At 34.6% G+C, this 8675-nt stretch overlaps 3 non-coding genes across 3 annotated transcripts; 1 reads left to right on the forward strand and 2 right to left on the reverse strand.

Annotated features, from left to right (window-relative positions):
- The first annotated feature begins 365 nt into the window (after positions 1-365).
- On the forward strand, positions 366-437 carry TRNAC-GCA (transfer RNA cysteine (anticodon GCA)). Its single transcript has one exon. It is a non-coding gene; the product is annotated as a tRNA-Cys (tRNA).
- A 3956-nt stretch (positions 438-4393) lies between these two features.
- Positions 4394-4466, reverse strand: TRNAA-UGC (transfer RNA alanine (anticodon UGC)). The gene has a single exon. It is a non-coding gene; the product is annotated as a tRNA-Ala (tRNA).
- A 3739-nt stretch (positions 4467-8205) lies between these two features.
- TRNAP-AGG (transfer RNA proline (anticodon AGG)) lies at positions 8206-8277 on the reverse strand. The gene has a single exon. It is a non-coding gene; the product is annotated as a tRNA-Pro (tRNA).
- Positions 8278-8675: the final 398 nt, after the last annotated feature.

Genomic DNA, 8675 nt, shown 5'->3' on the forward strand with positions numbered 1-8675 from the left:
TCGATTCGGTAGGGTCACTTTTGGACCGATAATCTGTAGAAGGGGTCATTAAGATTAAGATCATACAAAATGGGACCATAGCTCAATGTTAGAGCATTTAATTGCAGATCAAGAGGTCACCAATTCGAACCTAGTTGGGCCCTTCTATCTAGGATAGAAATTTGTTACACTTTTTGGACCGACACTATGTCTACGGGGTCACTAAGGTTAAAATCCTACAAAATGGATCCATGGCTCAGTGGTAGAGAATTTGACCGGTCACCCGTTTGAACTTGGTTGGACCCTTTTATTTTGGACAGACACTTTTTACACTTTTGGATTGACACTCTGTAGAATGAGTCACTAAAGTTGAAATCATGCAAAATGGGTCCATAGCTCAGTGGTAGAGCATTTGACTGCAGATCAAGAGGTCACCAGTTCAAATTTGGTTGGGCCCTTTTATTTTGGACAGACACTTTGTTCGATTTACTCCCGACCACCGAGTGTCTAAAGGGAAAAGAAATAAGAATAATTACCGATTCCATGTACATTAAGAAAAGAGTGTGGTATCCAAGCACCCACTATGAACATGGTTAAAATCTTATAATTAGTCAACTTTGTACTCCATATACTCCATATCTTTCATTTAATTAAGAGTAGTTGCCCAACTTACAATTAAACAACACCAACTATTTTTTATGTTTTAAAATTATTTTTTTCAACATTTCCCTTATTTTGTACTATGAACCTATAAACTCTATTTCGAATATAATGTAAATATATATGTTCATTATATTTTAATTCTTTTTTTATTTCGAGAAAACATTTTACTTTGTTTTCAACCTGTTTTAACTTGCAATCCCTGCCTCGAGAACCCACCGAAAATGGGTCTCCCTTTTTGTTTTCACTTACTCCTCCTAAATCTATAAAATGTCTCCTATTTTTATTCATTTTCTCTTTTCATAAATATCAAAATCTTAAATAAAAAGGAAGAGCTCTCTAAAATATTCTTCTTTGCCAGTAATTTCACATAATTTAACATTTTAAAACTCGGTAAATTAAAAAATCCTACATTGATATATTCGTAATTTCATGTAGTCTTCCTAAGTTTGCCGGCGACATTGTTTGTTGTCGAGCTTGATAATGTGAGTTTGTAACCCATCCGTTAGGGTTCTTGGAATGATTCTCTAGATTATCCCTTCCATGTTGGGAGTTGGGCCATGGGTCTTGGGTGAAGGAACCGTTGGTTTACCGCCCCTAAGAGTTAAGGAAGCATCTTGAGGCTAGTTTCACATAGTATCATTGTCTTTGAGATAACAATTCTTTTCTATTTTATCTAAATTTTTTAAATATGGGTTCATTTCCAAATGCATGCTAACACCCTTATTGTTGAATAAATGACATGAAACTTTCACATAGTAACGTTGCCTTTGCTCCTATTGGTGGAAGGATAATGTTGGATCGATATGACAACCCTAGAGGGGTGAATAGGGTTTCAACAATCTAATTATTAAATTTTTTTTTTAATAACAATCAAACTTGATACCATGCAATAAAACTTAACAATAATTTAGAACGAAAAGGGTTAGAAAATATAACACCATAGTTTTATAGTGGGAATTTGAATAAAACTTTGAATAAAACTTTCTGACTCTTTCCTCGGATCAGAGCCCAACCGCTACACCGCTCTTTTTACGACTGCAAGAGCAAACTCAATCCTTTCCACGACTCAGGATCAAACTGGTACACCGCTCTTTTTACGAGTTCAAGAGAAAACTCAATCCTTTCCACGGCTCAGGATCAAACCGGTACACCGCTATTTTTATGAGTTCAAGAGCAAACTCAATCCTTTTCACGGCTCAGGATCAAACCGGTATACCGCTCTTTTTACGAGTTCAAGAGCAAACTCAATCCTTTCAACGGCTTAGGATCAAACCAGTACAATTGTCTGAAATCTTATAGAAACACACCACAACACTCTTAAATAATAGACATCTCTCTCAGGAATAAGATAAAAAGAATAAAATTGGAAGTTTTGTAGGGAGCAACAATGGAGGCTTTTTTAAAAAAATTTAGATTGTGGAAACAAATGTTCTGTGTGTTGTGCTGTGAAAAATACTAAGAGGTGATGAGTTTAAATAGTGATCAAGTTGTAAAAATAGGAATTGATACGGACCACTAAAACGTGAACCGAAACGTGCAACACGAAAAATAATATTTATTTATTTTTAAATGTATCATAAAAAATTATAGACCACATGTTTCATTTTTATATATATATATATTATTTTCAATAAATATTAAAAATATTTTAAATTCATTTTATTATATATACATATAAATGTAAATGAAATCTTTATAATTTCTTGCCATTTAAAAGGTAACCGAAAACTTTTATAAATGTAATTGAAATGATTTTATAATTTAAAAGTAATGGAAAACTTTTATAAATGTAATTGAAAACTCCACCTTGTTACTATACCAAATTTATAAATGTCATACTTCGATTGGTCTATGATGTCAATTTTGCCGCTAATCTATGATGTCAATTTTGTCACCACATCATCAATTTTTTCACCATATCATCACGTCAGGTATCTTGTTTTGAATTTGGTTGGTCCATAGTGTCAATTTTGCCACCATATCATCACGTCGGGTATTTGTTTTGACTGGAACTTCTTCGTTTTATCTCTAATTTGAGTGAACCAAGAAATCGTTGTTCCCAACCTTACACCGTGGACAAAAATACTGAGAATTGTTAATAATTGAAGGTAGGTTTGTTATCATCAAAAGATTAAGGAAAAAATGCCAACAAATAATAGGTCGATTATACCTATAGGGTAGTTTTAAGGGTGACAACGAGACTATTTTTTTTTTTAGTTAAAAATTAGAATTATAACAATCTGCCTAGAACCCTCAAACTAATTTTGCTTCATTTCTAAATGCAGGCAGACAAAGTAGAAAAATGAAAACATGTAAATTGTAAACTCGAACATTTCAAAGAAATAAATAAGTTTTGATGATACCAATGCTAACCCGAAAACATTAAAACCAAATTTATTTCAAACATAGAAAACTTCATGTCTCCATCTTGTAAGGCCAATAAACCAAAGGGCCTAATATAGTAGAGAAATAAAAAAATGTTACCCTCATCTGTGTTGTGCTGTGCCATATTTGAGAGAGGATAATTTTTTTAATTTTTTTTTAATCTTTGAGAAATAAGAAAGAATAAAAATTAAAACATGGCATGAATGACATCTTTTTTAATCTTTGTTTTGTTCTCCTAAATGTATATAAAAAGAAAAAAAAAACTTATATATTTTTAGATATAATTTATGATTACCTATTTAATAAAACTCCATCCAAACTTCTACTCATAAATTTAATTATTATTTGTATACAATTGTTAATATGTAAGAAAATACACGTACAAAATGTTTATACTATTGGTAATACATTAGTCTTGGTTGTTTGACTAAAACAATGCAACCATTGTCCAAATTAAGGAATTTGATTCGAAGCTATCTCCTAATAGAGGGAGGCTCAATTAGACTTTGTTGTAAGATTCGACCATATCAATTTGAATAGCGTTCTCCAACTATAAATATTGAACTCCAAAGTATTCACGAGCAAAGTAAGTTTGTTGAAACTATCTATAAAAGTGTTCCAAAGTGAGTCGTGGAGAAGATTTGCCTTAAAATCTAGTTCCAATTAAGGATGTCAATGATGAAGAAGTGCAAGCTGTTGGAAGGTTTCCCGTGGAAAATTTCAGAGGTGGTAGATATAATTTAATTTACAAGTGTGTGGTGAATAGTCTTTTCAGTCCCATATAGGCTTTGACCCCAAATTTTATATTATTGTGATAGAAGCTATAAATGACAATAACATTCATTGGTCAGATATTGCAATTGTGAAGAAGTTCCGTCATATGCATCGGACGCTACCGCCATCCTATAAGCTCTTATCTTTTGTGGAATTCTTCAAATTCCCTCTCCATAAGTAGCAGTACAACTACTAGATTGCTTTCTTTACTTACAATAAGTCCTCTCTCTATATGTGCTTCTCGGACATTACTCTCTTTTATCTATAAAAATGGCATAGCGATAATGATATAAATCCTTATATAAGTATCTTTTCTTTTTCTCTCGTACCCACCTTATACATAACATTTTAAATTAACTCATACTTAAAAAAATAATTTCTCTCTTTTGGAGATGCGGGGTATCGATCCCTGTACCTCTCACATGCTAAGCGAGCGCTCTACCATCTGAGCTACATCCCCACAATCATTGCATCACAAAACCCTAAATTTCCCGTCATCAATAATAGTGAAAATGAAGAAATATTGCTACCCAACATGTCATGAATAAGGAAAAAGAAATAATCTATTTTTAATAATAGATAGTCTTATTTCTGGAGATGCAGGGTATCGATCCCCGTACCTCTCGCATGCAAAGCGAGCGCTCTACCATCTGAGCTACATCCCCTTGATTTTTACATCATAAAACCTTAAATGTCCCATCATCAATAATAGTGAAAATAAAAAAATATCAAAATATTAACAAATAGTTTGGTTTGGTGATGCGAGGCATCGATAATTGTGAAAATGAAAAAAATATAATAACAAATTAAATACTTTCTTTTGGAGATGCGGGTTATCAATCCCCGTACAACTCGCATGCAAAGCGAGCGCTCTACCATCTAAGCTACATCTCCACAATTTTTACTTCACAAAACCCTAAACTTCTCATCATGAATAATAGTGAAAATGAAAAAATATCGCTACTCATTATGTCATAAATAAGAAAATATTGAATAGAAATAAAATAGTAATAACGAATAGTTTCTTTTGGAGATGCGAGGTATCGATCCCCGTATCTCTCGCATGCTACATTCCCATGATTTTACATAAAAAAACTCTAAACTTCCCGTCATCAATGATATTGAAAATGAAAAACTATCCCCGCTCATTATGTCGTAAGTAAGGAAAAATTTAAAAGAACTAATTTATTTAGTAATCGTTTACTTTGTTGATGCATGGTATCGATACCAGTACTTCTCACATTTGATGCAAACACTCTACCATCTAAGCTATATCCTCAAAATTCTTATGTCACAAAATCCTAAACATCTCGTCATCAATAATAAGGAAAATAAAAAAAAATAACGCTATTCATTATGTCATAAATAAGGAAAAATTGAATAGAAATAAAATAGTAATAACGAATAGTTTCTTTTGGAGATATGGGGTATCGATCCGATCCCCATACCTCTCGCATGCTAAGCAAGCAATCTACCATCTAAGCTACATTCCCACAATACTTATATTAGAAAACCCTAAATGTCCCGTCATCAATTCTAGTGAAAATGAAAAAATATCTCCGCTAATTATGTCATAAATAAGGAAAGGTTGAATAGAAGTAAAATATTAATAACAAATAGTTTCTTTTGGAGATGGGGATATCCCTTTGCCTCTCGCATGCTAAATGAGCTCTACCATCTAAGCTATCCCCACAATTCTTGCATCATAAAACCCTAAATTTTCCATCATAAGCTACATCCCCACAATTCTTGCATCGTAAAACCCTAAATTTCCCATCATTAATAATAGTGAAAATATAGAAAATCTAGAGATGCAGGGTATCAATCCCCATAACTCTCACATGCAAAGCGAGTGCTCTACCATCTAAGCTATATCCCCAAAATTCTTATGTCACAAAGTCCTAAACATCTCGTCATCTGAAAATGAAAAACTATCCCGGCTCATTATGTCCTAAATAAGAAAAAATTGAAAAGAAATAATATATTTAGTAATCGATTCAATTGGAGATGCAAGGTATTGATCCCCGTACTTTCCACGATAATTTCAAAGCAAATAGAGAGTTATGATAAGTTAAGGTTAGATCAACTTTGAGTTCAAAGCAACAAGAACCAAAGACTGGTGCGAAAATTCTATGGACTAGTCGAAGTTATCCACAAGATAAGGAAGACATCATTTAGGATCCAATTGCTCCTATGGATACAGACTAACCCTGTTGTCCACGTAAGTAACTTGAAATGTTATTATTCCGACCAAGAAAACATCAAGTAAAAGCAGGTCGTATGACGTCATGCAAAGAAGAAATTGTTTCAAGCGAAGAAAGTAGGAAAGACACCAACAGAGAAGACTTGAAGAGTTAACAAACCGTGAAGTGATTTTCAATAGCTCCTAGTAGGTTGGAAAAGACTCCTCAATATTGAGATCAGCTAGAAGCGCGTCGCGAGACCGAAAGTCAGCCTCATCCTACAACGTTGAGTTTATGAAGAGCCGGTTGATAGAGATATTGACAAATTGTGTAAGGGCAGATGTCGCGGTCATGATTGGCCAAGGCATGTTGCCTGTGGCTGCATGTTAGATGTCTCAGCTATTCCTGTAAACGATATGTGGTTCATGGTGGCATGCTCATTCCAAACACGTTTTACTTGCTTTCATCTTAGATAGGCCTTTACTATTATTGTTGTGCCAATACGGGGTGTATGATTAGTCGACAAAATCATATCTACACCCATCAGGACTAAAATGTCCCAAAATGTACTATAGGAGAACGTGACCAGTTGTTGTTTCTTCACTTTTAGCTTATAACATTGCTTTATTTGAAATTGTTTTGAATGTATTTCCTCGGTCACGTTTTCTAAAATATTTCTTCTAAACGTGATTCGAGCATACACTGCTATTGTTCGTGCAGTCTAAATTTTGCATGGTTGACTTGTTCATTGGATTAGAACAAATGTCACATAATCATTGTCTCACTACTGCAAGAGTGCGATTGTGACACTTGTCTTCCATTCAGTTGTGGGCCGCATCTTCTGACTAGTTACGTGAGTTTGGCCTGGAGCATACGTGTAGGTTGAAAAAGAAATTGTTGGATGCGGACTGCGAATAAGGGTTGGGCCGCGGAAGGTTTTTTTTTTTACAACATATGGACTTTGGGCTAGTGAGTCTTAAATTTGGGTTCGTTTGAAAATTTTTTGTTCATTTTTTAGTTCAAACGAACCCAAATTAAACCTACTAGTTCTTTCTTTCTTGCACGACTCACTCCTATTCTCTGTTCTGCCTCTTCTTGCATTGTGAAACTTCTTTAAAGGCTAATTTTCTCCGATTATTTGGGAGCATCTTCCTTAAAAGGATTGTGACCACAGATTAAAAGGATTGTGACCACAGATGACCTATGTAAAAAATTTGTACCCCCTTTCTTAAAACCTTTAGCGGACAACATACCCAAAACAGATACGCTGAGTCGAGTCCGCATTGCCATACGAATCGACATCGGCCAAACCAAGAGCTCCTATTTTTCTTTAACGAAAGCGGATCTAAAAGTCTCGATAAAACCAACATCTTTTAAAGATGGAGTCGCTCTGCCTTGATCACAGTGGACATATGCAGCTCCCGCTTTACCTTTGTCTACCGTGAAAAGGAAAGTTCCCTCACGATAGGCCCTCCCAGCTCCCGAACGTCTTTCTATCAATCGAGAGAGGTATAGAATAGTACAACAAACCAACAAGACAAGAATGGACTCATAAGATGGGCGGTCAGGGAAGCGATTTCATTTGTGTTATCCGCCAAGGAAATGATTAAGGAATTCTCTATACACGACTGAGAGATGACCGTATTGTTGCACATCCTGAATAAAGTACCGCAGGCAAGCGATGCTTTTTAAAATGAAAGCTTGTAGAACTCAGATCCACCTTTTCTTCGATTCGTAAACTTCGGATCTGATCTTCCTTTCGTCTCCGGGTGACTGAGAGAGAGTTTAGGCTTGGCGTGCATCCGATTCGGTCAACAATAAGGTACAAAGCGGATTGATTAAATGGGCTTGAAGTTCCATTATCGTTAGGCCGAAGATCTCTATGGTAATTGGTGACAATAGGGAAGGATTGAGACAACAAGGATTGTGACAAAGGACCTAGTAATTCTTAGTTGTGCATTGCCACGCATTCCTTTGGGTTAGGCCCCATTGATGACTAAACAAACTATTTTTATTTCATTTTGTTTTTTTTTTCTTTCAAAATTGTCATTTTTATCTTTTGGAGGGGCATTCCAAGAATCGAACTCGAGACCTCGAATCATACCACTAGACCAAATGCCCTTATTATGGACTATAGACATATATCGTGGAGTACACAAGTAAATGATATTAATAAGAGCATTATCTTTCTCTAAGGCTCATCTTTTGAGAAATGAACATAGGGGCATTCCGAGAATTGAACTCGAGACCTCTCGCACCCTAAGCAAGAATCATACCACTAGACCAAATGCCCTTTCTAAAAAAAATGCAACATTTTTAACTCCTACTCAATATATTTTTTTCTCTCAAGTTTGAAATCTATTTTCTTGAGCGTTGTTGGACTATAAAACAAAAAGTTGATGGTCTAGTATTTTACTTGTAAGTAAGGCATGTAATGTTGAATTGTTCTAATTTCGAATAAACTACAACCCAACAAATGAATCAAACTAATCAGTTTGGGTTGGGTTGGATTTATTCGGCTCAGTTCGTCAGTTTGTTTGATTTAATTCTTCTATTTTGCTTCGTATGACAAGAAAATGAAGTTGTATTGAATGTACCATAGTTTGATTTATGACAAACTCATATGAAATATAATTGCATTAATAGTACTAAAAGTTGGAGTCTATAAATATTTCATGAACTTAAGTGCAA

Source organism: Cucurbita pepo, chromosome 16 (assembly GCF_057944985.1).
Source record: "Cucurbita pepo subsp. pepo isolate OVF chromosome 16, ASM5794498v1, whole genome shotgun sequence".
Taxonomy (NCBI): Eukaryota; Viridiplantae; Streptophyta; class Magnoliopsida; order Cucurbitales; family Cucurbitaceae; genus Cucurbita; species Cucurbita pepo.